This window comes from Camelus dromedarius, chromosome 19 (assembly GCF_036321535.1).
Source record: "Camelus dromedarius isolate mCamDro1 chromosome 19, mCamDro1.pat, whole genome shotgun sequence".
In the NCBI taxonomy this organism is placed as follows: Eukaryota; Metazoa; Chordata; class Mammalia; order Artiodactyla; family Camelidae; genus Camelus; species Camelus dromedarius.
This window is the reverse complement of record NC_087454.1, coordinates 40,058,052-40,085,028: the sequence shown is the minus strand read 5'-3', so window position 1 is coordinate 40,085,028 and position 26,977 is coordinate 40,058,052. Positions and strand designations below refer to the sequence as shown.

At 41.7% G+C, this 26,977-nt stretch overlaps 1 long non-coding RNA gene across 6 annotated transcripts in view; it reads right to left on the bottom strand.

Moving 5' to 3' along the window:
• Positions 1–786: 786 nt before the first annotated feature.
• Positions 787–26,977, bottom strand: part of LOC116151649 (uncharacterized) — a 75,824-nt gene continuing 49,633 nt past the window's right edge. For 3 of the 6 annotated variants that reach the window (XR_010376936.1, XR_010376933.1, XR_010376937.1), the window contains 6 exons: positions 15,807–16,020; positions 10,294–10,539; positions 6,691–7,803; positions 6,111–6,272; positions 5,651–5,832; positions 789–4,215 (listed from right to left, as the gene is read on the bottom strand). This is a non-coding gene — a long non-coding RNA (uncharacterized LOC116151649). Of the gene's footprint in view, positions 4,216–5,650; positions 5,833–6,110; positions 6,273–6,690; positions 7,804–10,293; positions 10,540–15,806; positions 16,021–26,977 lie in introns of all 6 variants that reach the window. The other 3 variants (XR_010376935.1, XR_010376932.1, XR_010376934.1) reach the window with 3 other exon arrangements.

The following is a 26,977-nucleotide window of genomic DNA, read 5'->3' as shown; positions in this document are numbered from 1 at the left end:
ATAATGCTTAATTTCTGAATAAGTGATACTTTCATAGAGCTCAAAATTCCACAGGTTTGAGTGCCAACACTGTCCTGAAGACTTTTATAATTTTCTTTGGGGGCAACCAGAACTGAGTGTGTGTGTGTGTGTGTGTGTGTGTGTGTGTGTGTGTCCTTCTGGACTTAGTTTATCCTGAAATGAGCAAAGGCATGTACCCTCCATTTTACAAAAAACAACAGACGACTTTCAGAATTTGATAACTTTTAAAAATATAAGAACTGTAATGTTGTAGAATTTGACAAGAGGCAGTGACCTTCAGGGCTGTCAGCAATGGAGGCAGAACAGTTGGAGGGACAGCAGGTGCTCGTGCTCAGTGGCTGAAGTCACACAACATCCACGGCCACCTCTGGTTAATCTTATAGAGTTGGTGCTGTTTGCAGGCTTTCAGGGCTGTGACCACATCCCCACCAAACATATATCTTAGGAAAAGTGGTGAGCCTCAGTATGAGAAACAATAAAGAATTATTAGGGGAAAATGAGTTTATTGTTTTTAAAAAGAAAAATTAGCATCCAGGTAGTTTAATTTCAGCTCCTAATAGACTGATGTGTTGACATTCACAAGGATGAGTAAACACCTGCAATATCATGGGGCAGGACTGGAGACTCTGAAGCAGCAATCACCACACACAACTTCCACTGCTGTCCTTGACAGCCTTATAGAATTACTTGATTAAGAAAAGGCCATAGATGTTAAATATCATTTTGAGAAACCAGCTCTTTTGAAATCTTATATACTAATGTAATTGAATTGGATAAAGAAATGCTAAATGTGTAATAAAGTATCCAAAGAGGTAATGATTACTGAAAACACCACAAATTGAAGAGGACCACAGCATAATGTGCATATATAGTTTAATGATCTGGAAGTATCAGCTCAGCAGTGTATTCAAGACATCTAGAGATGATGTCAAAAGTGGGTGTCCTTGGATAGCTTTTTGTGAATGTTAGAGTGAAGTCAGGGTCAGGTACACAAATTTAGTTTAAAAGCAAAGGGTGAAACAGATTTCTTTTCAAAAATCTATTGTGTCTGATTAGAAATCATCAAATCCATGGGTCAAGGGAAGGGAAAAAAAAAAACCTAGTGACCACGTGACTGTTTCAGGAGCTGGTAGTAAAAAGACAGTTGACAATTGTGTAAATTAGATATGATCTTGATGTCCAACTGACCCCAAAATTTTTAGTTCATGTGCCAAAAATATATCAAGGAATAAATAGTGATCTATGTTTTGTCAGCTCTGATATCCCCCTTTCAAGCCTGCATTGTGATTGGGAAACTAAGAACTTCTACTGCAGGGAGTGGGATTTTCAAAAATGGAGTGTCCCCCAACCGAGAAAATAAAGAAAATCTAGCCACACACTGTAGAGACACAGGGAGATCTGTTGAGTCAGATGACACTAGCTTTACTGTCAACCAGTAGGAGGTGCAGATTTTTGATGACTTGGGTACCACGTTGCTGCCTTTCTCAAGGTATTGCCCACGGCTCTTGAGAAGCGATGAAGTGGGGCCAAGGAATTAGCCTCCGATTGCCCTTTGCCATGGATGTTGTCTCTATTCTCCACTTTTAAGTTTTAGCTTAGACAAGTTGCAGTGTCTTGCCAAGTGAGTTGCAGACAGTAAATGTATCTTGGAGCACACGGCTCTTTCCTCCTCACTGCAGCAGAGAACCTCTGCATTGGAGCATCCTGAGATGTCATCGGTGGTCATTTTTCATTTTAGGAATCATATTTCACTTAAAGAGTCTCACATCAACAAATGCGTGTCTGTTCTGTACCAAGAAGAAACAAGTGTTTGAAAAAGAATAGCTTGAAAGGTCAGTGGGACATGTCAGGCATCTTCTTCATGTCCTCAAGTTCAGGTATCAAAAATGGTTTTCCTATCCTGAGTGATACTGACAATTTGCCGTGCTCTGTTCCTCATGTATACCAAAGGATTGCCTAAATAAAATATCTAGAAATGGTAACATTCTTGATATGTGTTAAACCGGGGGAGATGAATGAATTAAAATTAGTTCCTTATGTGCATTTATTTTTTTAAAGACATCAATTTTATAGAAATTTTGAAGAATTAAAGTGACATAAAATTACAAAGCACATTTTCCTTCTGGTAAGAAAGGGTTCTGTATTCCTTTATTGATGAATGTAACATAGAATCAGTACTAATATTGTTTGTATTGTACTTAGTGTTTACAGAGTGATTCACAGATATTCTCCTATTTCATCTGTGCAATGATTTCTGGAAGATAAGATTTCCTAGTTATGCTTTTTAATGTCTATTTTTAACTCTGTCTAAAAGCAGATTGATTGAGCTCCATTTGCTCAGTTTAGAAGGCTGGACTGATTAATTGTGTCAGAACATTCCAGGAGTCAGAGGAAAGGAAGAGACATGGGTTCTACACGATGGAAACTGCTCCTGAAATGATTTGACCAGCAGTCTTATCCATTTTTCCCAAGGCTGGAAACAAAACACAACCCAAGAGATGGAAACCAGGGAGGCCATGTGACTCCAGCCTTGGCACGTAGAGTCACGGCTGTCCTTCTGTGCCTTGGAGAGGAGGATGCTTTGGGTCTCTGTTCTACAAAATCTATTTTGCTTTACCTCCACAGTGTCTTGTTTTATTGGCATATGCTGAAATGATTTACATTTCATTGCATTAAAACAAAAATCAAGATCTCTTTATCATTTATTAACTATTTGGTAAATAGTTTTTGGTGAATATTTAACTTTATTATTAGGTCTTACCATGGCAATGTACAACACCTAGTTCCCCAGATAACAGCAGTAGCTGAAACATGCTAAAATTGTATTTCCCTCTTACATAAAGAAGTCAAGCAATCGGTAGCCCAGGGCTGGTTTGCATCATGGACCCTGGGTCAGAGAACAAGATGCCTGTTATCTTCAACCCATCAACATGATGGCCCAAAGTGGCTGCCTGAGGGTCAACCATCAGGTCCACATTCCAGGCAGCAGATAGGAGGGAAGAAAGGTGCTTCATTTCCCTTTTGGGATGGTTCTGTAAAGTCCCAGGTAGCTTTCCTGCTTTTATCTTGTTTTAGACAGAGGGCTGAGAGACAGCTTGCTATGAGGTAAGCTCAACTCAGGACCAGACATCTCCCTCGAGGGGAGGGGAGGGAGTGGGTGGGGAGGAACCGATCATCCTGCACATGGTGTAAGACACCACGATGAGCCGCCGGGGGCCTCTGCAGTCCGTCCATTGTTTCGGACTGCACTGAGCGGTTGGTAACGGTTGAGATTTTCACGTAGAAGTGTGTGTATGCTTGAACAATTGCTCGGATCATTTAAACTAGTGGCTACCAGAGCACGTTGGAAAACACATTTGTTCTCACCTTCTAGCCAGTGACCCTCCTGCCAGGTTTCTGTCCTGCTGTTCATTTCCACGTTATTTTCCAAGACTTCCAGAGGAAATGTAAGCAGCCTGATGCTCAAATGCTTTTCCGTGTGATTCCCCACTTGTTCTTTGAAGGAACAACATATTGCCTAGAGAAGAGTGGACGAAATTCCTATCCTCCACTTCTTTAAAGCTCTGAGATTTGGTGTTAGGAAATAGAAGAAAATTCCAGAAACACCCTTAACAAACATTATTTCTTTCAAATGTGATTTGGAACACCAAAGGACAATATAATTTATACAACAATTTTTAAGACAACTGAATTGGCAGCAAGTTCACATAATGAAACTTCCAACAACTCTTTATATTTCTCCTGGAAATTCCTTGTCTCTTGGTGTAAATTATTAATAATTAATATCAGCTTTCTTTTCTTTCTCTTCCTGTAGTTGTAGAGTTAACGTGAAAATAGCTTGTTGTGTCACTGAGAAAGCCTCCTGGTCAGCCTTCTAGTTAAACAGCTTGTGTGCGTTTCGGTGGCAGGTGTGCTAAATAGTAGTTTTCAGGCACTTGAGGGATGCCCATCACACCAGCGCTGCGGGAGCCTATTTCTCACCCACGACGAGGTGAGACCCTCCTTTCCTCCGCTGCCTCGCTCAGGCCCCCGCATTCTGGTTCTTTCTCACAACCCATTTTCATAAAGTTCAGCCCTGCACCAGCCGAGCAAGTCTTGGTTTCTCAAAGACTAGGATCTTAGTTCTAGTCTTTCTGTTAAAGGACAGTGTAAAAAATCAGGCAACTTTATATGTCTTTTGAGGCCTCAGGATCTCTGCAATTAAAACAAGAACTTGAGTTAAATACTATTCTTTTCCACTTCTGAATTTCTATAACTCCACACAATAGCTTTTTTATTAATTAGCTAAACATTTTTCCAGAATATATTTTCCTAAGATTCACAAATATCTGTTAATTTATATTTAAAGATGCTATATTTAAGAAATGGAATAATTATTTACTTTTAAAAAGTAATTTAAGTCAAGAAATGTTTGATACTGAATGTTTACTATGTGTTCAAGTATGTAAGCTTAATTTTTGTGGTACTGTCGATAAAGCACACAACGTGAGAGTTGTGGGTTAAGTTTTATCTGGGGCAAAATTAGGACCAGAGCCCAGGTGACAGCATCTCAGAGAGCTCGGAGGAACTGCTCTGAAGATGAGGGGGAGCTCAGCATTATATGAGATTTCATTGAAGGGGGACGTGCAGTCAAGTATACGTTAAGTCAGAAGCTGCTGCTAGTCGAGGAGCAGGTGTCTCTGTTAATGATTTCAGTGCCTTTCTAGATAGGAGGAGATGCAAAAATTTGGGCTTTTAAAATTTCCTGGAAATGTCTAACTATCTGAAGGCTTTTCTGCCCATTTTCCCAGAGCACAGAGCGCCCCATTCCTGATCTCCACCCAGAACTACTTTCAGAGGGTGTTGAAGGTCAGCAGCTGCCGTGGCTCATGACTTAATCAAATCAGAGGCAGATGACAAGTGCCAATTTTTAGTTGACAATACGTATATATTGTAGGAAAAAATTTACTTTCCAATCCTACCCCTGTTTTACTTTTAGTTAGAGATCAACTGATAACTGTTAGATGACTTAAGTCAGACGAGGGGTTGAAGGAGTCGTCTCTTGAGCCAGCCAGTGCTCTACATCAGCCTCCTTGATCACATTCAATTTTCTTTCTCTTCAAACAGCATGCAACTGATTTTATGAAGTTTGGAGCCTGTCCTGAGCACATGGGGCCTGGAGGTGGCCCTGTTCCTGTGGTCTTTGTTTATTCTGTGAATTATGGTGTGAATCTTTATGTGCCCAAGCTTCATCATAATTTCAAACTTTAAGGATTTAAATATGGGAGATGGATGCCAAGTTCTGGGAATACATTTTCAGGATAACAGCCAGGATTGGTAAAAAGCAGGGAGAATGGATACAGCCCTTAAAAAAGAAATGTTATTTTACAATTTCTGGCAGATAAATTAAAGTTCTTGTTGGGATTCTATCTGGAATGTTTAATTGGGAGACCTACCTCCCACTTTCATGAAATACAATAATTTTATTATTTGTTTAGTGCCTTCTGTCTAGCAAATAAGTATCCCTTTTGCATGTAGTTTTATCGTTTAATCTCTACAAAGATTCCCTGGAGAACACACGTGTCACAGGTGAGGGAACCAAGATCATACAGGGTAAGTGGCTGGAAGGCAGATGGGCTGGAGGGCTTACCCTCCTTCAGGCTGAGACAGAGACACCAAGGTTTATTGACAAGCGTGTAGCTGAAGTGGTTTATTTAATACTTTGCTTCCTTGATGAAGTGGATCTCTTGAAATTGTTGATGTCTGGCTTATCTTCCCTTCTCTCCTCTGCCTCAGGACTTCTCCTCGTAAGTAGTATGAATTCAGCCTGAACTGATTCAGGAAAATCAGAAAATAAAAAATTAGCCCATACAAATGTCTGATTAGTCCTTGTAATTCAGTACTTCCTAAAACTCTTTGAAACACAAGGAAGGTGTTTTACCACGGGGACTGAGTGCATTTGAAGAGTGAGAAATGTAAGTGTGATCTGGTAAAGGCACAGGCTCTATAAACAGTGATCCGGGTTTGGATCCTGGCTCCACTATGTACTGGAAATATGACCACCCAGAGCCTCAGTTTCTTCGTGTGTTAAATGGGCTGATGGAGCTCACCTCCAAGCGGTCAGGTCAAAATAAGAATGTACGAGTGACTCTCAGGCAGAATGCTTGGCAAAGTGCTAGTTGCTCTTGCTGCTTTATAATGTCCTCTTAGGTAATTCCGTTGTCCATTGGCTTGCGAATATCTCCTCATTTGATTTAAGAAAAATAACATGCCTTAAAAATTTTAAAAATAAGGAATAAAAATTTACTGATTAATGCTGGGTGTATTTTTATAGGTCATTTATTAAAAAAAAAAAGTAGGAGTTCTCTAAAGAGAATTTATTCAGTGTGCCTAGAATATGATTCAGTTAAAAATGATTTTCCTTTAAATACTTTTCAGAAATTTCCTGTGATATTTTTCTTGAATAGTAGTTGAAGATTTCTGAGGAGGTTTTACATTTAGAAAAGTTTACTCTTCTAACAATTGACACATTAAATAAATGATTCATAACCCTGGACAGCATAAAGCCCTGGCCTTTCTTTTTTTTTTAACATATATAATTTTGGTGGTTAGTTCTATGACATTTTATTGGGTAGAAGTATCTCCCATTTCCATTTTACAGGCAGAGAAGATGAGTCATACGATACTCACTATACAAGAGCAGCAGAGGCTGATTAATTTGGGCAGAAGAGTAAAAGGGTGTGGAGAAAATAATCCTTGATTCTCAAACTGGACGCATTCTGCGGTGCTGTGCAGCTGAAACGGTTTTGATTTTGCTTCTGGGTTGTCCTAGGTTTCGGCGCATGTGCCTGGAAAGGTCTCTCGGGCAAAGATGCTTATTTAGGAAGGTTGTCATTGTAAATACTCTTAAGAGGATTAAACAAATTCCACAGCAAATAAGTGAACATGTTTGGAAGGTTTTCCACCCTCATGTAATTTCCAGAAAACAGACATGATTCACTTGCTAAACCAAACACACAGGTATAATAATGACCCTGGCTCACATGACTGGACAGCACGGAGGGAGCCTCATCTATTGCCGTGGGTTACGCTGCAGGAAGCGCACCTGAAATTTTAATTAGAATTTATTTCCAGCGAGTGCTGCTTCCGTGTTTTTCTCCCCAAAGGAAGCGCCCTCCTTGCCTGGCCATCAGTCTGTAGAGCCCCGCGGCTCACACACTCCCCTGCTCATCAGGAGGCTGATGGAGCCAGTTTGCTTAGACACACTTAGCTACACTCGTAGCGGGGATCATCAGTCTCTTCTGTGTGTTCACCTCCACGTGCAGGGGAGAAAATCGACTTTTGCTGCTGACAAACGATATTTGACCACCAGTTGTTTCAGAGGGACTGTGATGTTGAAAACTGGTGTCCCTTTCATTTTTATATGTTGGATGCTGACAAATTGCATGGCGACACCCCCACTGTAAGTACACCCACCAGGGAGGGTATCGGAGTTGAATCTGTGTGTTTTAGTATTCAGATCCTGGCACTGGTCAGCTTTCAGTGTTCTCGCTGGGTTTGGGAGACTGTTTCTCAAGCGATTTCTTTGGCTTCCAATAAATTTGCAAAGCCGTCTCCTTCAGTGGAGTTCTGATGAGTTGAGTTGGGAGGGGCATGTGAAATTGGGGCGGGCAGAAAGGTGCAATGATAACTGGCCACCATCTGGTTACCTCTCATTTTTTATGGTCCAAAAATGCTTGTCTTCTTTTCTTTTCTCCTCCATCCATCCCTTCAGGTCAGGGAGTTGTCTTCAAGAATTTCTTCCTAAAATGTAAAATAATGATGAAGGCAGTGTGTTTCTGTGGTTGATTTCATTTGATTTGGGTTCACTGTTAAAGATTTTCTGGTGAGGTTCTTATGAGCTCTTAAAAGCTGGAAGAGCAGCAATACCAAGGAGAGACAGTCAGAGAAATGAGACAGCGGCCCCTGTGAGGTCTGGGGGACGAGGGCAGGAGGTGGGGCAGAGGCAGCACCGTGGCCTCCCCTGCAGCCCTGAGGGCAACCTGCGCATGTAAAGCCAGCGTCTCTTATCGCCATGTGTTCTAACAGGACTCCCACTAAAGGAATGCGAGGAGATTAGGGGAGGCCTTACCTTTTACAATCTGGTCAAACATCTTTAATGCTGACTATTTATTCAAGATGATACAGAGATCACCTGCAGAGCGTGAGGGAGCTGTGCTCGCTTCCTGTCTTGCCCGCCCCAGGCTCACTCATCAGACACCTGATTCTTGCAGGCACTGCAGTGCCCGTGGGGGGTGCTCTGCTCCTTGGGGAGCTGCGCACGGGAGTGCTCACATTGGAGCCTGTCGCACCAGCGCTGATCCCACTCCACGTGATGAGCCCTTTGTGTAAGTAGTAGAGGTGGGATCCAGAGTCTTCCTGTGTCTGCAGAGTTCTCCAGTAAAGCCAACTTGGAGGAAAGAAAGAAAATGCCTACTGTTCCATGACTGTGTCCTAAGGGTTTAAAGCTCACTGCAGAGCACATGTGAGATCTCAGCCAGTAAATACTCTGGGGTCTTGACTCTGACTTGTCATGAATTTGGCATTCTCATAATGTTATTTCTCTTAAATTATGTCTAAGCAATCATTTTTGTGTGATGGTTATGTGTGCGTAAGGGTCCTGAAGAAACTGTTGTGGATGGAAGTGTGGGCATCAGTGGTACCAGAAGGGCTGGTGGCCCTGGGTGCTGCCCGAGCTCCACACCATTTGTTACCAGCAGTCTTTCATATTGCATCTTATTCCAGAGTTCTCCGGGGCTCCCATCTCTCACTACGTGTCTTGAGAGAATATTTGTTCAGAGGGGAGGGGACGGGGTGCTTCCAAGTTTGGGTTCTGGGGTTCCCTGTCTAAAGGTGGCACTGGCACAAATCCTTTATTCATGGAGTAATGAAGACCCCCAGTCTCGTGGCTAATTGGGCCTCCCTGTCCTTCTTCATGTTAGGAGGTAGAGGGCTTGAGTAAGGCCCTAAAACCTGTTTTTGGTGAGTTTTCAGCCCTATCACACCTCCTGGGTTGTCCCGTTTCAGTCACATGACTTTGATTTTTGCAGGTAGGTGTGAATCCTGGACAGTGCCTTGGACTTCCAGGTTTCCCCTACAGTAGGGACACTGAAGAAAGTTCACCCCATAAGGTGTGTTCGGGGGCCTCGAGGACAAGTAGGGACACACAGACAGATGTCTGGATGGGTGGCGATCAGGCCCGAGTCTTGGAAGAACAGAGATTCCATTACTGTTTTAACAGTGAAATTGAGGGAGTAATTCTGGAAGGACTGATGCAACTGAGATTAAAATTATTATATGGTTTTTATTGTTGGCAGTAGTGGTTTTTAACCCTTAGACCCAGTCCCCCCTATTTATAATAAATATTTTGTAACCTTTCTTTCTGGTGCCCGGAAATGAACGTCGTAGAAAATGTAACCTAAGTATAAATATGATAAACAAATAGACAGGTAGATGGAAAGATGGGGTACCCAAATTCTTATATTATGGATTATTTTATATTCTATGCTAATTAGTGGCCTCTCAGGACAAAAGGCACATACAAAGGGAGTCACTTCTAATAAACTATTTTTCCAAGCCTTATCTAACTGGGAAACAAGTGGCTTCACAATGTTAGCGCACCTCCCAGGTCCCCGGGGAAATCTCCTTGTCAGAGTCACACTTGCTGATGGTGTCCTGTGCTAAGTGCAAGCAGATGCGGTTCGGAAGCTGCCCGGGGGCTGACTCCGTGGATTCCTTCTCCGTCGCAGCTGTGAGGGAGCCTTGTCTTTCCTGACCACAACCACAGAGGCGATTTTGAATCTCTGAAAAGTGCCATACCAGTGTATATCACAACCCTCACAAGATATGTTCAATAAAGTAGAAAAATTTAAGTGTCTCCTTTAGGATAGAAATAGGGTATAAAAGAAATAAATTAAAAATTCTAGTGCCCGAATAAGTGCTACATTACACTGGCTGCATCATAAGGTTAGACAACTTCATTACCGCTTTACATACCACATCTTGTAGTTAGATTTTGTTTATCTGTTTTTTTCCCTAAAGAAAAAAAAAATCATTTGATGAGTTCTTGTGTCAGAGGTGACGAGCAGAGAGCAAGTGTAAAACCGGGAATCGTGGTGCTGGTTAGTCTAAGACCATCTCCGTCACTGCGCAGATCATCTTTACTCATTTTACTGCACTTTTTAGAATCACCTTCTCACTTGGAAAAACCCCTGTGTCAGTTGGATTTGTTAGTAAAACAATTCTTTTTCTTACCTAGAACATCAGTGATGTCTTCAAGATGATAAAAAAAATTTGCCCATGGCATTTAAACAGTTGCTTGTTCTCGTAATTCATGGCTCACAGTCTCGTATTTGTCACAATTGGAGAACTGTGTTTTCTGTGTGCAAATTCTCATTGCTTTGGTGACGCAGGGACACGTGTCCTTACTGGACGGAGTATGATAGTAGTTGTTTGCATTCTCTCCCTAAATCTGGAGTCCTGTGTTATGTTTCCTGTTAACTTAAAAAAAAAAAGGAATATTGTTATTTACCTAAATATCTAACTTCAAACCAGTGATGCATATCAAATTGGTCCAAATAGGAATTCCAATATTAAATGAGACAGTAATTTAACAACCCACTTTTCCAAAAATTTGGATTGATGGTTCAATTATACCAGGGACATTAGCTGTTTTAATTGAATCAATCATTGCTTTCTTCAATAAAATTTTCCATTCCATCTGCTCTTTGGGTTTATTGTTCTTCAGTGTTTCATTTGCTTTCTTTCCCAAAAATATATGATTTTGGCTTTTGTCATTGAAAATCCTTGCTGGTTTTGCTACCTCATGCTGGAGAGGAAGGCTTGTGACTGTTCTATAGTCACTGGTTTCATGGTTGTATGAGTGCTTAATGCCACGTTGCAGTGGTGTGGAGACCTAACGAAGTGTGTACATAAAATGCTTAGTCTACACTGAGTGCAGGGTTAGTGTTGGCAGCCCATGTCATCAGTATCATAATTAATCCATTACAATCATCCTCTATTAATCAGTGTTATCCTTCTAACGTCTCCAGGAGAGGAAATGTAGTAGTCTAAATGCAAATCTTTGCCAAACTTTCAGTCAATTCAACACCTTTAAAGCTTGGCTGTCAATAGGACTGTGTGCCTGCTATCCCTACTTCTGCTCCTCCTGACCCAGGACGCGGTCTCCACGGCTGATGATCCGTGAGACACTGGATTCTTGATCCCATGGCTCTGTGTGTTCTGAGACATCTGGGGACTTCAGCACTGTTTTAGGGGCTTTGGGTCCCACCTCTTCATAGCATTGCTGAGATGAGATCTGTGGGTTCACCCTCATTCTAGAGTGTACGGTGCATTTTTTCTAGAACCAACACACGCCACCGTGGCAGCACTGCTTTGACCACGTGCTGGGACAGCGAGTGCTTGTCAGTTCTTGGGTTTAAATTTTCTGTTCTAATTTCTAAAATGGGGTATATTGACAGATACACTCCATGTAAACAGAAGCTCTGTGGGGTTTTCAGCAACTTCTAAGAGCATAAATATTCCTGAAGCAGCTAATCTTCCTCCCAACAAGTGAGGAGCAAGCCGGCAAGTCCTGGGTGCCTGTGGCCGCCAAGCTGTGCAGCCCAGGCTGCTCACCGAGGAGCAAGGAGAAAATCTTAAAAACCTACTTCCATGCTGTCTTTCACAGAATCTCAGCAATGAACGTTTTAATATCTAAAGAGGGGTGATTTTTTAAAATAAATTTTTTATTTTTTTCCTTTTTCAGTTTTATTAGGTAGAATTATTACAGTTCAACTTCACATACACATATTGCATGTAAATACATGTATAGAGCATACTGCATTTTTTAGTTTACATATATGTACTAATTATTCTTTCTAAGAACAGATTAGAGCTTTAGATTTTTAAAATTACAGTTACCAGAGGAATAAGGACATCTACAAAAGAATAATAAACAGAATATGGTAACCAATCACAGAGGACAGTCAGATGTGCTTACATATATTCAAGAAATCAAAATAATATTTAGTTCATTTGTGGTCTTATTATTATTGCTATTAATTTTAGATTCCCCATAAATGAAGCCTTATGGCATTTTTCTTTCTCTTTCCACCCCACTTCACTTAGAATGACAGTCTTCAGGTCCATCCATGTTGCTGCAAATGGCATTTTTTATGGCTGAGTAGTATTCCATTGTAGATGTGTATCACCTCGTCTTTATCCAGTCATGTGCTGATGGACATTTGTGTTGTTTACATGTTCCTGGTTCTATGTCTCTTCTGTCAACAATTATGGATTTTAAATATTTTCCACCTTAAAATCCTTCCTGAAGGAGATGTGGTAACTGGAATCAAAAACAGTTACAGCACAGGGTTGTTTGTGATGGGCCCTGGAGGCTTGGTAGGAAGGTTGGCAGAAAGGATTTCAGATTCTGATCAAATGATTCCTCCTCTTGTAGCCCTGCTGACCGCCTCTCTCACGGCCTGCCCTACAAGTCTGACCAGTCCCTTCTGTGAATCCTACTGTATTGTGCACAAATTTTGTCCAATTGGTGTCATCCAGTAGAGACCTTAAGTGAGGCACCCAAGCTCCTGTGTTGGTTTCTTCCATCAACCCTTAACTTCCTTGGGAGCCAGGACTGTCTCATTGCCCCAAGGGTCCCTAATGCCTAGTGAGATGCCTGATACAGCTGGTACTTAACGAGCACATGGGTCAAATGGAAAAACCTGATCAAAGAAAAGGCCCTCATTTTTCAGACATGCCTACTTGAGTACATAGGGTAAAATGACATGTCTTCTTGGATTTGCTGTCAAATAGTTCAACAATGGACAAATTAAAGAACAAAGGTCTGAATAAAGGAAATATGGAAGTTTGTGAATTCCTTAATCTGGGTGATGGGCTTATTGTACTATACTTACTGATGTATACTTAAGTTAGTTTATAATTTTACTGTCATTAGCTGAATGGCAAGTATTATTACGTATGAATTGAAATCCTTAGAACTGACCAAACTTACCCCACACAAAATCCTTAATGTCCTAGTAGTCTGTCTTACAGAAATCTTTCCCCACAAAGACAGGAAAAAAGGGAAAGGCAGATCCGTGCAGTATTTCCACGTTGTCAAAAGACCAAAGTCCGACACAAAAGAAGAGATTGTAAAAAAGATAAAGAGGCTGAAATCAATGTCCAGGAAACCTAGCTAAGAATCCTGAATGGCCCAACTTAACTAACCTCAGCACTGCCGCATCAAGAATGGGGCAAATAGCACCTAGTGGATTTTCTTTTTTAAATAAATAAATAATGATCCAGTTCCTACCACAGGCAATTATGATAAGACTGAGTATAAGATCTAACAACAAATAGTGTACAAATCATAATTTCTACTAGATTCAAACTGCTTCTTCTATAAAATTTGAATCTTTTTATTCTTAAGACAGATTTGTGGCATATGACCTAGTGATAAAATTTTCAACTGGCTTGTATTCAAAAAGTTCACCATAGTGAGAGTTTATTACATCAACTATGCCTTTTTGTAAAACCGATGTGCCTTGTCACTCTCTTTCATAATATTTCCTGTGGAAAATTCAATCCTTCATTCAGGAAAAGGCTGAGCAATATATCTCATGGAAAACCTTCATAAGCTGCAACAAAAGAAAATGAAAATGACAGTGAGCAGCCCGTGAAGCCAGCAGACACACACAGCGCACGGCTGTGTTTCCACCTCGACTTTCTGTAACCAGCAGGGAAAATGTGCATTTCAAGAAATAGACATAAACACATTTCAGGACCTGAGCACAAAATTTCCCTTTCAGGGTTTAGTGGTCTTCCATTTAATTCTATGAGAAATGTTTAAAACAACAGAACAACATCTGAGATAGAGTTTAAAGTTAATTTATGGCTTAGTGAAAATAAAACCAGCTGATAGTTATCATTTTTACTTTATTTGATCTCACTCTCTTACTTTACCTCCCCAACATCCTCCACAAAATGATGGTGAAAGTCCCCTCCTGGGTCAGAAGGCTAAGTAGAAAGTACCAATCACATGGAGGTGTGCTTTGTTGTTTTATTTTTCAAAACAAACAAGTTTCATTCATGTGATTTAATAATTAAGATCAGAAACAAAGTCTACTCAATAAATGGTAGCCAACACTTGTCATCATAGCTGCTCATCAGGTTTGGCCCCATGTTACACACTTTTACATGGACATGTGCCATGTGCTGTCATGGGAAACGGTGAGTGGGGATAGGGCCTCTGCTCTCACAGGGCACACAGCCTGGTGGGGGAGGCGGTGTTCAATCATTGCCCTTCTTTTTTAATGTACTTACAAATTATGGGAAATGCTATTCAAAAAGAACAAAATGAGTCAATGAAAGTGACAAATACAAGGACAGTATTTAGGCTGAAGGAAGACAGGGAACCTGTTTGAAGTGCTGACACTCCACTGAGACCCAAAGGACAACTCCAGTGCTGCAGCTGAAGGGCAGGGACACACTGATAAAGGGCTGATATCCAGAATATACCAAGATTTCTTTAAACTCAACAAGAAGGATGAATAACCTGATTAAAAAATGAACAAAATGCCTGAACACACACCTCATTAAAGAAGAAATCTCGATGCCAAAGAAGTCTATGGAAAGATGCTCCACAGCATCTGTCATCAAGGGGATGCAGACTGAAACAGCGAGGTACCACTGCATACCTGTCAGAACTGCCAAAACGCAGAACACTGACAGCACCGAATGCTGGTGAGGATGTGGAGTGACAGGAATTCTCATGTATTGTTGGTGGGAATGGAAAATGGCCCAGATACTTTGGAAGGTGGTCTGGCAATTTCTTACAAAACTAGACGTACTTCTACCATATGATCGGGCAAATGTGCTCCTTGGTGTTTGCTCGACGAAATGGAAACTTGTGTCCACACACAAATCTGCATACAGATGTTAATAGCAGCTTTACTCATAATCACCAGAACTCAGAAGCAACTAAGCTGTTCTTCAGTAGGTGAATGGATAAACTGTGGTCCAGCCAGAAAATGGACTATTATTTGGTGCTAAAATGAAATGAGTTATCAAGGCATGGAAAGACATGGAGGAACCTTAAACGCATATTACTAACGGAAAGAAGCCAATCTGGGAAGGTTCTGCAACTGTCTGATTCCAACTGTATGGTGTTCTGTGAAAGGCAAAACCACAGAGACTAAAAGATCAGTGGCTATCAGAGGCTAGAGGGGAAGGAGCAATGAATGAGGTGCAGCACGGAGCATTTTTAGGGTCACTAAGACAGACTACTCTGTATGATGCTGTGACGGTGGATACGTGTCATTGCACATCTGTCCAAACCCACAGAGTGCACACCACCAAGTGTAAATCCTAGTGTCAAGTATGGGCTCTGGGTGATGATGACGTGTCAGTGCAGGTTCACCCATTGTTGCAAATGTACACTCTGGTGCAGGCGTCAAATTTGAGGAGGCTGTGGGGACAAACTGCAGTTCATACACCCTATCTAGCCCCAGCCACCACTGTGAATAAAGCTCTGTGGGTGTGTGGACTGTCCAGCTGCTCTGGCGTTTGAACAGCAGAGCTGAGCAGCTGCACCAGAGATCAGGAGGTTTGCAGACCCTGAAATATTTACTCCCAAGCCCTTGACAGAAAAAGTCTGCTGAGCCCTTTACTACACGAACCAGTATTCACCCTGATGAGACAGGACAGCAGGGCCCAAACCAGGCATGGTTAATCGGACTGAAGCAATGTTTTAGTTCCAACACCTTTGCTGAAGTCCTGCGGAAACTGCGACAGACTGTAGCCAGGAACCGTCTGCAGAAGGAGTCGGTAGCAGGCCTTCCCGCCAGGCTCCGGGATGCCGGGGGCCGCGCGCTGCACGGGGGCCACCCACTTGAAGAAGGCGGAATTGCAGTGGAAGCCGATCAACTCATAGAGCTCGGAGAGGATGCTGCACTGCTGAATTCTCTCCTCGGAACGCTGAGGCACAGGGAGAAAAGCAACAAGCATCTGAACGAAACAGGTAAGTGAAAAAAGACACTTAAAAAAGTTTTCCCTTAAAACAGAGACCCGATGACACAGGAAGGAAGAGGAAAGCTGACTTAGTGCCCTGATGGGACCGGATGCAGAAACGCAGGGAAGCAGCGCTGTGCAGACGCTCCAGACCCCCTCCGGGCCCCACCTCTCCGCGTTCCGCCTCTCCTTTTACTAGAAAGGCCCGTATTCCCTGAAATAGAAGAATCTGCTACGTAAACATGGGACACAGAGAAGGGAAAGAGGAAAAGGAAGGGAAAATAAAGGGAACACCGTTTCATCTAGACCATAGGGTTTGGGCGGGACTTTCACCGAACACACAACCTCTCAAACCACAGAGCACACAGTGAGAGGCTGACAGAATGAATGCGACTTCTGCTCCTTAAACACCAGCTACCTGCCAGCACACGCTGCGCCCGTTACTGAATCATTACAATCATCTCAGAAACTATTACTACCCCAGCTCTCAGGCAAGGAAACCTGAAACACGGGGAGGAATTATTATCATCCTGGACAAAGCCCCACAGCCCAGAAGTGTCAGAGTCTCCGGCAGACCATGGACTAAAATGCTCCTCATCACCAGGGGCCCTGAGCCTCAGGCTGGGGCCACATCAGGTCTGCACGGGCCCAGAGCACGAGTCTGTGGGACAGGGAATGCTCCCACTCGAAGTGCAAGGCCAAGGCCCTCAGGAACCTATGTAATGAAACCAAATCCCCAAACTCATTTCCAAACCACTGCCCTGTCCGGGAGGACTGCTCGGCACATCTGTGCTGTCACCTGTGCACAGGCTGAGCAAGGGGCCCAGACAGTGACGTGACGTCCCAGTGGAAGTGGCTCCGAGGCCGCTTCATCACAGAACAGACTCTCCCGGCTTCCAACGCTAACTCTCCATTCCATTTACAACTGGAAAGTAAGTTTAGACTTGTTTTCCTCTCCAGAATCGAAGAGAGTGGTAACATCAGTGGGAAACTCAAGACTGAGGAAGAGTCTCCTGGCCATTTGGAAGGATAGGCCGGGGAGGGAACAGAGACAGGGATCAGAAAGACCCGTGTTCCAGTCCAAAGTCTGCACGTCACTTGCTTTGACAGTTTCCTTTTTAATACAGGGGATAAAATCTAATTATGATTGTTGGGAAAACTAAATGAAATAACGTATGCCACTAGCATAGGTGTAAAATCCTCCATGAGTGTTCCAGAAATGGACGTGACCATGGTTAGTTACTGTCTGCCAAGTCTTGGGTGCTAAGCCCACATCAGCCAGCCAGAGATGTGCCAGAGAATGCCTCAATAGCCAGCAGCCTTCTCCAACTTGGAAACTCACAGTGTCCGAAGAACAGGCAGTGGTGGATGCTTTGGGGCACTCTGGAGGTAGAACTCCAGTGATGACTTTAAAAAGCTGGGGAGAATTTAGGGTACCATACAGTTCAAATACAGAAAACTCATTCCATGTCTACAAATATTCATCTCTAGCCATGATGATTCAGAGAGGAAATACATATTCAAACGTACATCATTTTCCCACATAAGTGCATCAAAACAATTTGGAAAGAATGTAACTTTCTTCTCTAGATCACACAGTGGGGATTACAAGGTTTGTACTGAAAGCCCTACGTGTGAATCATCTGCAAATGTAACTCGGTCCACTATCAGTCATAATCATTTGAAGGGAAGGATGGAAAAGAACAAAGCCAAGCTAATATGCTCCAGTGTTTTGTTTGGTTACGATGTCACAGAGGAGACGGACATGTCAACAAGGAACCACTCTGCAGTGATCACGGAGCCGGGGAGCGGGATGGGCGGCAAGATATATGGCGCAGCCGTAGCTGTGCCCGTGCTTCTAGGCAGGTACCCAGTCACCTCGACAAGGTGTCAAACGTTTATGCCCACGTCCTCATCACCTGATATGTATTAAAGAGAAATGGAAACCTGTAAACGGCCAATAACCTCGGTGGGTACACCGTCCAAAGAGCAAAGTCACAGTTTGACAACTGGCCATCCCGGTTCCCTGGGATTCATTCTTGGAGAACCTTAAAAACCACTCCTCTATCCTCAAGAAGTGCTGCCTACTTGTCCTATCTTTGGCTCAGGGATACAGCACGTTCACGTGGACTTTAATGTCTGCACAGATTTGACTGTCTTTCTCCAGGTTCACTTATCCATTCTGAAGAGGCCTGAGTTAAGTCCAAATTCCATAAGATCAATTCCCTCCAGTGACAACTCAACAAGCCTGCAATTACAAGCCAACTGAACAGGACTGTCCTCAGCTAAAAATGTTACCCAACCTTCACTGCTTTCTTAATCTCCTCTCCTGGCTAATTGCAACAGACTAACACCACCCTCCACCAGGTTCCCCAACTATGTCAAACAGAAAGTAAGGTCCATAAAAGAGGAGACAAATCCATAGTCACCTCTGAATTCCTAGCATATAGTAATGCCAATAAATAGAACTATGATTATGGCTTCTTTCCTTTAAAACTTTTCCTGTTATTTAAATGAGACCATGGAAGGGAGGTGTTTGGGTCCAGTATCTTGATCCAGAAGACTCTGGGGGCCTTTTTTGGAATGGCTGCCCACTGATTCATTCAAAACACAACTTCACTTTCCGGGAGGAGCTGTGATTTTCTGCCAGGAGTTTGTTGTCACTCTCATGCCAGTACAGATTTAGACTAAATCCTTACTTTGGATATGTTATTTTTCCCCGCTTCCAAAAAAATTGACTTTCCTTACTTCCTTGCCTTGAGGAATGCATATTTTTCTTTCTAATTCACCCTTTTATAAAGCAGGATTCTCAGGATGTGCTTGGCCTTACATAAGAACAGCCATCCAACTCCCAGTGTGAGAGGCCTCGGGCTCACCTCCTGCCCTCCTGCCAGGGCAACTGAAACTCAGTTCAGGAGCCAACCGGCACCCCAGGGCTTCTAAGGCTCACGTATCTCCCAGAATCCCTGCTTTCTGGTTTGTCTTGGCTTCTGAGAATTTCCCCTCACTTTCTTGACAATTAGCTGTGCAGCTTGAAAGATGAGGAAGGAAAGTTTTGTTTCTTAATCAGCATTTTAAGGAACTTATGTAATGAAGGTTTTCACGAGTTTCTAGAACCCTCCATTGCCGAGAAAGAAAACACACTAGATATTTTCTAAATTTAGATACCATGTGCATTTTTTCTTTCCTATTGTTTTCTTAACTGCTAACAGACATTTTTTAATTAAAAAATAAAATAAAGCCCCAAATAGGATAGAACATTGAAGAGGAAACAAAATTAAAGGGCAAAGACAGAAAAATGATAAGTACTCTACAAAGTTAATAGAAAACATACACTATGGATCAGATCAGCAATTCTCAGTAACAGCTAATTGAAACCTGACCATGAGGTAAAACGTGTCTCCTGTCAGGAGACGGACAACAGAAAATAGAATTAAATCAACAAACTAAAATTCTAAGTCTGGCAAGGTACAGAAGGCTACCAGCTAAATGTGTTTTCTTCTGGAAAAGAGGGAGACTCACCAGCACTTTTCTGTGGAGCCTGAGCCCAGGTGAGGACGGTGAAGTGAGCTCCGTAAGTACGCAATTAGCAAAGTGAGTGATGAATAAAGAGACGTGAGCTTTGATGACAGAGATGATACTACTATTCACTTGTCCTGTAAAGTATGTCTTCACGTTCAGTGATCAATACCTCCGCGTCCTCAGGGATTGAGATTATAGGAAAATGCACAGCCCGGGCCCAGACCTCCTCTGTGATTGTGACATTGCACTTAGATGTTTCAAGGGCACCTCCAACTCCACCTGCAAAGAGCTGACTTCACGGTGCTCCTCCCATAGCCGTCCTGCCCAGGGCCCATTGTCGGGGGCAAGGTCTCCCTGCCTCTCCCAGCTCAGGCTCATAACTCACAGACGTGACTGGACCCCTCGTTCAGGGCCCAGATTTCCTCAGTCACCGAGTCCCACCACCCACACCTGACCTACCAGGTACTCAATGGCACTCACTCAGCACTGACTGTGTGCTGGGGACCATGCTGCACACTGTGCACACGTTATCTCACTGGATCTCCACAGCAGTCCTGGGAAGTCTGTATATCACTGCTTCAATTGATAAGATAAATTATTTCACTTCCTTGAGTGTGTCATCCAAAGTGACACGGCTACTGAGCCACAAACCTGGGACTGAAAATCACTTGAAAATTGAACACTGCTACACCTCGCAGCCACCCTACTCTGACTCATCACATCACCTCCTGCCGAGCCTTCTAAATGTTTCTAAGCATTCTACAAGACAAAAGTGATCTACGAGAGCACCCCATTCCCCTACTTAAAATCTGTCAATGATGGTCCACTGCCCTTAGGAGAAAGCCCCACCGGGCCTGAGCACAGCCCAACGGCCCGGCATCCGCGTTCCCTGCGCGGCCGCGCCGCCTCACCCACCACGCAGCCCTACACGTGCCGTGTCCAGGACAGGGAAGCTGACTCCGTACCACCCGGGGCTCGTCTCACTCAAACAATGATCACCCTCTTCAGTGGTCACCCTCTTCAATGCAGACCCTCAGAAAAATATTTTCTCTGGATGAATCAATATCTTTTTCCTTACAACTTCCCATCATTGATAATGAGCTAACCCCAAAAGAGAGAAGACTTAATCCTCAGTCTCCTTATCTGTAAATTGCAAATAACAAGGAAATATGAGAGGTTTTAAGCAAAATAATATTCATCTGAGGCTGAGGGACAATTCCCAAAACACAGTAATCACTCAATATGTGCTTACTTAATATTAAAAAAATAGATTCCATTCCAGCAACCTTAAATCAATGCTTTATGGCTTTGTCCAAAAGACTACCGACAAACTGTTGGACTAACCCCTTTGAGCAGATCAGCCCAAGCGTACTGGGATAGGTAAGCCTTGACTCTAATTACAGCTGCAGCCACCGAGCACTACGGGGCGGGGGCAGTTTGCTCAAACTCTTACATGTTGTTTGAGCATTTAGTTGTAGTTATTGAATAAAGACAGGTATTATATAGTCAAAGCTCCTGAAACATAAATCTTCAAAGACTGATGCAAATTAGGTTTCAAGTACAACACTGTCACTAGAAATTATTTGAAAATCATAGTCTTAGCTCCTCCACACATCAAAAGGGCATGTTCTTAATGTATCTGACTGTATACACTGAAAGGATTCTTTAAAAGAAATTAAGATTAAGCCATACTGAATAAGCTCTCAGTATAATCTGCACAAAGCCCCACCCAAGGGTCTTACTTCTCACTTCCACATAGGTGTTCAGGTAGCTTAACCTGGGTTTTGGTTTCTTATGACACGGGGGTGGGAAGAATTGTGGATAGATTTATGTAGCAAATATAAATCTAGGGTATTTGCTGTGTAGGAATCCTAGAAATAAATAAATTGATATATAGTCCCACTCTTAGGAAGCTCAGCCTTTCCAATTACAACAGCATTAAAAATAAAATGAGAGATACATTTAACAAAATTTTACAAGATTTGTACATTGGATATTTTGAAGTATCACCAAAAAAAATTTAAAACATCTACATATATGGAAGGCATCCCATGTTCATGGAATGGTAGACAATATTGTTAAAAATGTTAAGACTCCCCAAAGTGATCTACAAATTTAATGGAATCCCTATCAAAATTCCATCTGACTTGTTTGCAAAAATTAAAAAACTGATCCTAAAATTCATATGGAATTGCAAGGGACCCAGGTCAGCCAAAACAATCTTGAAAAAGAAGAGCAAAGTTGAAGGACTCACTCAAAGGTTATTACAAATCTATAGTACTCAAGTCATTATGTTACTGGCATAAATTTGGATGCATAAATCTATGAGACACAATAAAAAATCCAGGGGGAAACTTACATTTACAGTCATTTTTCAAGAAATGTGCCAAAAACACTCCATTGAAAGAATAGTCTATTCAACAAATGGTGCAGAGACACCTGGGTATCTGAAGGCAAATGAATGAATCTGGAATCTTGACCCCCATATTTTATATAACAAATAAAATATTAATTCAAAATGGATCACAGACAGAAATGTAAAAACTAAATGTATAAACTTTCTAAAAGAAGACAGTATAAATCTTTGTGGTCCTAGGATAGGCTATGGCTTCCTAGATACAATATCAAGAGCACAAGTGGAAAAAAAAAAGATAAACTGGACTTCATCAAAATTAAAACCATTTGTTACAAAGGGCATCATCAAGAAAGTGAAATGAAAGGGGAAGGGGGTAGCTCAAGTGATAGAGTGCGTGCTTAGCAAGAAAAATAAAATGAATAAATCTAATTACCTCCCCTAGAAAGAGATAGCTTTAATGTTTAAAAAAATTAAAGTGAAACAACAATCTGCAAAAATTTTGCAAAGCATATATCTAATAAGTGACTAGTATCCAGGATACAAAACAAATGCTTACAACTGACCAATACAAAGAAAATCGACCCAATTTTTAAATATGCCAAGGATGTAAATAGATACACAATTGGCCAATAAGCATATGAAAAGATGCTCAGCATCACTACCGAAATCAACATCAAAATGAGATCTCATTTTACACTCACTAGGATGGTTATAATCAAATCATGGACATTAACAAGTGTCGGTCAGGAGGCAGAGAAATGGGAACCCTCAATACGCAGCCGTTGGAAAGGGGCAATGGTGCAGCTTCTTTGGAAAAGCCTGGTGTTTCCTCAAAAGGTTAGAGTTATATGGCTCAGCAATTCCACTCCTACATATAGATTCATCCCTCAGTATACTCGGGCGGTTCGTTTCAGGAAAACCCCACCCTGGATACCATAATCCAAGTATGCTTGAGTCCCTTTACAATCAGCCATCTGGATCCATGAAGTGGAAACTACAGATATGGTGGGCCAACTGTACAGCCAACAGAATGAAAATATATTCTCACAAAAACTTGCACATCAATATTCATGGCAGTATCATTCAGAGTAGCCAAAGGTTACAAACAATATCCATCCATCAATGAACCGATAAACAAAATTACCAAGAATAGTCCCACAAACTTTTGGTCATTGAATCTTTGACAAAGGAGGTGAGAACATACAATGGAGTAAAGACAGCCTCTTCAGCAAATGGTGTAGGGAATACTGGACAGCTGCATGTAAATCAATGAAGTTAGACTACTCCCTCACAGAATACACAAAAATGAATTCAAAATGGCTTAAAGACTTAAACATGTAGACAAGACACTATAAACCTCTTAGAAGAAAACATAGGCAAAACATTTGTCATACATCTCAACAATGTTTTCCTAGAGCAGTCTACTCAAGCAATAGAAATACAAGCCAAAATACACAAGTGGGATCTAATTAAACTTACAAGCTTTTGCACAGAAAAGGAAACAAAAAGCAAAACAAAAAGACAATCTATGAAATGGGAGAAAATAGTTGCAATAAATGAAACTGACAAGGGCTTAATTCCCAGAATATGTAAACAGATTTTACACTTAATAAGAAAGAAAACAAACAATTCAATTCAAAAATGGGCAGAAGTCCTAAAGAAACATTTCTCCAATGAAGACATACAAATGGCCAATAGGCACATGAAAGAATGCTCAATATCATTATGAGAGAAATGAAAATCAAAACTGCAATCAAGTCTCACCTCTCACCAGTCAGAATAGCCATCATTCAGAAGTTCACAGACAGTAAATGCTGGAGAGGCTGCAGATAATTGGGAACCCTCCTACACTGTGGTGAGAATGCAGTTTGGTGGAGCCATTGTGGGAAACTGTATAGAGGTTCCTCAAAAGACAAAACATTGACCTCCCATATGACCCAGCAATCCCACTCCTGGGCATATATCCAGAAGGATCCGTAATTCAAGAAGACACTTTCACCCCAATGTTCACAGCAGCACTATTTACAATAGCAAGACATGGAAACAACCTAAATGTCCACTGAGAGATGACTGGATAAAGAGGTTGTAGTATATTTCTCCAATAGACTACTATTCAGCCATAAACTAATAATAAAATAATGCCATTTGCAGCAACATGAATGGACCTGGAGAATGTCATTCTAAGTGAAGTAAGCCAGAAAGAGAAAGAAAAATACCATATGAGATTGCTCACATGTGGTATCTAAAAAAAAAAAAAAAAAAAAAAAAAAAAAACAAAGAAACAGAAAGATAAACTTATCTACAGAACAGAAACAGACACAGAGACAAAGAAACCAAACTATGGTTACCAGAGGGGAGAGGGTGTGGGAAGGAATATATTGGGAGTTCAAGATTTGCAGATACCGACTATGTATAGAATAAACAGCGAGTTTATACTGTATAGCACAGGAGAATATATTTAATATCTTATAGTAACTTATGTTTAAAAAGAATATGAAAATAAATACAGGTATGTTCCTATTTAACTGAAGTGTTGTGCTGTACACAAGAAACTGACACAAAATTATAAACTGGCTAGACTTCAATGAAAATATTTTTAAGTAGACAAATAACGAAAAAAAAGAAAAAGGATATTATCAAACCAAAAGAATAAAGTACTGATTCAGGCTACAATATGGATGAAACTTGAAAGTTTATGCTAAAATAAGCCAGACACAAAGGGCAAACAGTTCCCTTGTAGGTGAACTGTATCTAAGCGTTTACTGTACTACTCCTCTAAATTTTCCGGAGGTTTTAATTCTATCAATATCAAAACAAAATGTATTATTCATTAAAAACATAAAACGCTTCCTCACAGGAGGGCTTTAATTATTAAATGCAGAAATGCATGTAAAGCTCCTGGAACAACAATTTGCACATCCACACACAGTCACTGCTGTCACTGCCACTCAGAGGGTGGTGCCAGCGCTGTTGAGGGCTGCCTCCACTCGCTGCCCTGCAGACAGGAGTGAGGGCCTGGGCTCTGACAGTCAGGGTGACCGTGAACCTTGGTCAGACACAGCCACGTCCCAGACTCTGCGTTACCCAACTTTCTAATACAAACTGCAACATGTAATGTAAACACGCTAGAGGGATGTATCTTACAACACAGGGAATACAGCCAATATTTTACAGTAACTATAAATGGAGCATCTATTGTACACCTGAAACATATCATATTTTAAATCAGCTATATCTTTGTAAAAAATTAAAAAATAATTTAAAAATGTTATCATTTTAATATTCAATTCAGTTTTTAAGTAACTACTAAACAGCTTAGAATATATAAAAGCATTTAAGTGTGCTGTTTGTTTACATATTTATTTACTTTCAGCCTCCTGCTAAAAGAGAAATTAAACAATTTTTTTAAACACAGCTTAACAACCATAACAACAAAAAGGCAAAACTGAGAGTGAAGAGAAAATAGAGATTCAATACTTAAATGAAACCAGGGGGAGGTAAAGTCATAAAAATGGATTCCATGAAGTCAGGGCCAGTGTTAAAGGCCGACTAGAAATTCAGATGTAAGATTCTTGGCAGCTAAAGCAAAAAGAAAAAGATGATGGGGCAGGTGGTAAAGCGTGTTCTTAGCGTGCACGGGGACCTGGGTTCAAGCCCCACGGCCTCCACTAACAGATAAATACACCTTATTACCTATCCCCCCAAATGAGCCCCAAAGAAAAGAAAAAGAGAAATTTCTTTCCAAAACAAACCTGATATTAAATTTGGATTAAATACTTAAAAAAAAGGAGAAAAATAGAAAAGATGAGTCACACTGTGAAGGAAAAGCCCAGCTGGGCTAATAAGTTAAGTCACACATCTAACTGTGATAAGTGTCGGTTTACTATCTAAGTTTTGCTGGGCTAACTCGTAAATCTGAAGTTTAGTGTCAGTTTACTGGGCTAATATGCTAACTCGTAAATCCAAGGTTAACAATTATCAGTAACGTGATCTGTTCCAAATTGATAAGCTTCAGTGTACTGATACCTCGCTTTTTGTTGTTTGAACCTTATTGGCTAATAGTCCCTTACTTGTAATTAACCCTATAGAACCTCATGTGCAGGTCTTGGAGGTGCTCAGAGCTTCAGAGCAGAAGCCTCTCTGAGCCCGCCGGCGTAATAAATCTCAGTGCTTGTTTCTTGGCTGGCCTGTTGTTTCCGTAACAACACAAGCGATAATACCCGTGAGATAAATATGCGATGGATGCTGGCAGGTCCCCATGTCCCACGTGGGAAAATCTGAAACATCCTTCTCACCACTCAGAGTCATCCTCAGCCCACACCACCCCTTCCCCTGTTAAATGCAGGAGCACAGGCAGGGCCCGGCCTTTGCTCTCTCTGTGTCATCACAGCGAGACAGGATGGAATCAGGCAGAGCACAGCCATTCAAGGAAGGCCACAGCAATTAACATCAAAATGGTGAAGGATTCAACCCCCAATAGGCCTTGAGGCTCAGGATGAAGAGATTTAACTTCTAGCAGATCTTGAGCTTCATTATACACCCATTGTAATAGTAACTTGGTGAATAACACGCCCCCAGGCACCATGGCAGTCCCAAGGCTAGCCACAAAAGGTCACAGGGTGGGAAATGGCCAACTCCCCGGGAATCCCAGCCCCTTCCCCTTAGGCTGGTCCTTCTACTTATTAGCATATGAAACCACCAAGCCCATGAAAACCAGCAACACAGCGCCACCTCGCGGTCACCACTCTCTCTCCCTCTTCGGAGAAGGCCCACACTCTGTCTGTGGAGTGTGTACCTACTTTTAATCTGAGCATCAAACCCCCACATCTCGTGACGTTTCTCTTGCCTTTCAATGTATCTCTCTGAGTAAATCTACCTTTACTCAACACTGGCTTGCTCTTGAATTCTTTACTGCACGAAGACGAGGAACAAAATCTGGTGGGGCACATCCCAGGGGCTCAACAAAAGCCTGGGACACAGCCCTTCTCATGCCTCACGTTTTTATTTTTTTTCTTGTATCAACAGGACTGGGTTATGAAGGGAGCT